Source organism: Cebus imitator, unplaced genomic scaffold (assembly GCF_001604975.1).
Source record: "Cebus imitator isolate Cc_AM_T3 unplaced genomic scaffold, Cebus_imitator-1.0 Scaffold129, whole genome shotgun sequence".
In the NCBI taxonomy this organism is placed as follows: domain Eukaryota; kingdom Metazoa; phylum Chordata; class Mammalia; order Primates; family Cebidae; genus Cebus; species Cebus imitator.
The window spans coordinates 373296-376023 of NW_016107444.1; the positions used below are offsets into that span (position 1 = coordinate 373296).

The window sequence follows — 2728 nt, forward strand, 5'->3', positions numbered from 1 at the left end:
ACCATATGGGATTAACAGACTGTGACAACAGTCTTTTCATTTTCCATAATATTTTAACTTTTATCTGTTAAAAGATATCCAAGACCAAAGAAAGCAACTTTTTTCCCCCCTCAAGACAAGCCAGATGCCTTAACGGCCTGCCTCCAGGGCCCACAGGCTTAACACAAACCCTTAAATAAGGCCCAGAGCTTGCCAGGCTCGGCTCAGCCCAGCAGCCCGCAGGCAGGTGGCCCATAGCAGGCCTGGCTGGTGGGCTTTGGCTTAGGGAGTACTGGGATTCCCAGTCCAGGTCTTCAGAGACCCTCTAGGACTGAGCTGCCGCTCAGCCTGCCTGAAACAGTCCCTGAATCCCAGCAGCTGCTTGGCTTCCAAAAAACATGTTTCCTGGGAATAACGCCTGGGGTAGGAGAAGCAGTTCAGGGAAGCCACTGAGGACAGGCCCGGGGCATCCTGGGGTGGGAGCAGCAGGCCCAGAACAAGGATGCCAGCCCCAGACTGCATCTCTGCACCAATAGTGAGGATTGGGAGAGGCCAGGGCAGGTTCCCTCAGGAAGCTCCAGGCTCAGGGGTTGGGGCAACCCGACTGCAAATGCTGGTGGGGTGGGAGTCTAGAATGTGAGCCACAGCCACTGCACAGTGTACTACGCTAAGATAGCCAAGTCCTAGGACACATGAAGACTTTCTTCAGGAAGGTTCTCAGCCTCTGATTCCAGGCCCTGTCCCAGGGAGGAAGCAGAGGCCAAACCGTAATGAGATGCGTGTCAGACAGCATTCACACAGCAACCCTGTGAGGTCGGTTGCGTTGTTCTATTTCACAGTTAGGGAATGGGGGCTCAGCAGAGGTGAAGTGTCTTACCCAGGTCCCGCAGCAAGGAATGCCGGCCAGGATTCAGGCCCAGATCTGCCTGGCTCCGAAGCCCATGTGTTTTCTCTAGGGAAGAAATGGGAAGTGGTCCTATCCAATAAAGGCCCTTAGGTTAAAAGTTCAAGGGCTCTCAGCCCGCCCTGGGCAGGTCCCCCAGGGTCAAAGCTGAAACCCTTCCAGGGGCAGAAGTGGGGGTTAAGAGTGATCTCTACCAACAAAGCACCAGCAACCAGTGCTAAAGGTGATGGCTGTGGCTGCCCAGCAGCTGTGGGTGGGGCAAGGGCTGGTCTGGTCCTGAGGCCTTGTGGCCCCAGGTGGGCAGAGCCGGGCTATAGAGCCAGGCAGTCTCTAGCAGCCTGCTGAAGTGGGCCTTCAGTGTGGGGCCAGATGGGCTGGCTCTGGCAGCAAGGGTAGGTCAGGCACCATGGGACTTATCCCCAGCGGTGACCTCTGCTCAAAGAAAGCAACTTAAAGAAAGTAATTTATATTAAAATTTGTATTTGATCTAACACTTGACCTTGACCTTTTTAGCTCAATGGCTTCACCTGGGGAGATGCAAATGAGGGAATTAAAACCTTTTTATTATGGAAAACGTCAAACATACACAAAGTAGAGAGAATGGTGTAATAAGCGTCCATGCACACATCACTCAGTTTCAACAGTGAGCAACATTATGTTGCTCTTATTTATACTCTATCCTCCCCACCACTTTTTTTTCATTTGCTAGAGTATTTTAAAGCAATCAAGAATAAAATATCCTTTACTTGTAAATTCTTCAGGAAAAGTCTCGAACACAAGCAAGTTTTATAATGATCACAGAAACACAGTTTTATGATCATACCCAGAAAACGATAATTCCCTGGGAACACAAAATATCTGAGACAAGTCTCAGGCGATTTAAGAAGATTATTTTGCCAGAGTTAGGGATGCATGCCTGTGACACAGCCTGAGGAGGTACTGACGACAGGTGCCTGGGGTATTGGGGCATAGCTTGCTTTTACGTATTTTAGGAAGGCATGAGACATCAATCAATACATGTAAGTTGTTCACTGGTTCAGTCTGGAAAGGCAGGGACAACTCGAAATGGGGAGGCGGTTTTGGTTTCCAGGTCGTGGGTAGGTGAGAGACAAACAGGCTCCTTTGAGTTTCTGATTAGCATTTCTGAAGGAGACAGTCAGATATGCATTTATCTCAGTGAGCAGAGGGGTGACCTTGAATAGAGTAGGAGGCAGGTTTGCTCTAAGCAGTTCCCAGCTTGACCTTTCCCTGTAGCGTAGTGATTTAGGGGTCCCAAGATTTATTTTCCCTTCATATTTCCCCCTTTTCTTTTCGAAATCTTTTGGAGAAAGCATTTTTGAAGAAAATCAGTCTCTGGACTCAGGTTTCCTGTGATTTCTCATTGCTAGGATGGTTTATTCCTAGACAGAAAGGTCCCGTGTTATTAGGAAGAGAAAATAGGGGGAAGAAGGGAGAAAACAACAACAAAGAACAACGCTGGAAAACATATAGGCCGTGTCGCCCTGAAGTCCGTACATCAACAGGCAGGTACGAAAGTGGCTAATACATGTGAATAGGTTGCTGTTATTTGCTTCTGAAGTTTGTCGTCTAGCTTTAGTTTGCAGGGCTTTAAGAAAGCACAGCTTAGTTTTCAGTGATTTCAAATCAGAAAAAATGGGGCAGGGGAGGAGAAAAGAAATGTGAAAAGTAAAAAGTTCCTCTTCAAAGTTTCCCTTTTTGTTAAAGAATAAATAATAAGTGTTGGAAATAATTTTCTTTTATTTATTAAAGAATAAATAATAAGTGTTGGAAATAATTTTCTTTTTTTCTTTTTGTTGGGCAGAGTGTTGCATAGACATCTGTTAG

The 2728-nt window shown here is 47.0% G+C and overlaps 1 pseudogene; it reads right to left on the minus strand.

The window, feature by feature from the left end:
• Positions 1-1100: 1100 nt before the first annotated feature.
• Positions 1101-2728, minus strand: part of LOC119473021 — a 4407-nt pseudogene continuing 2779 nt past the window's right edge.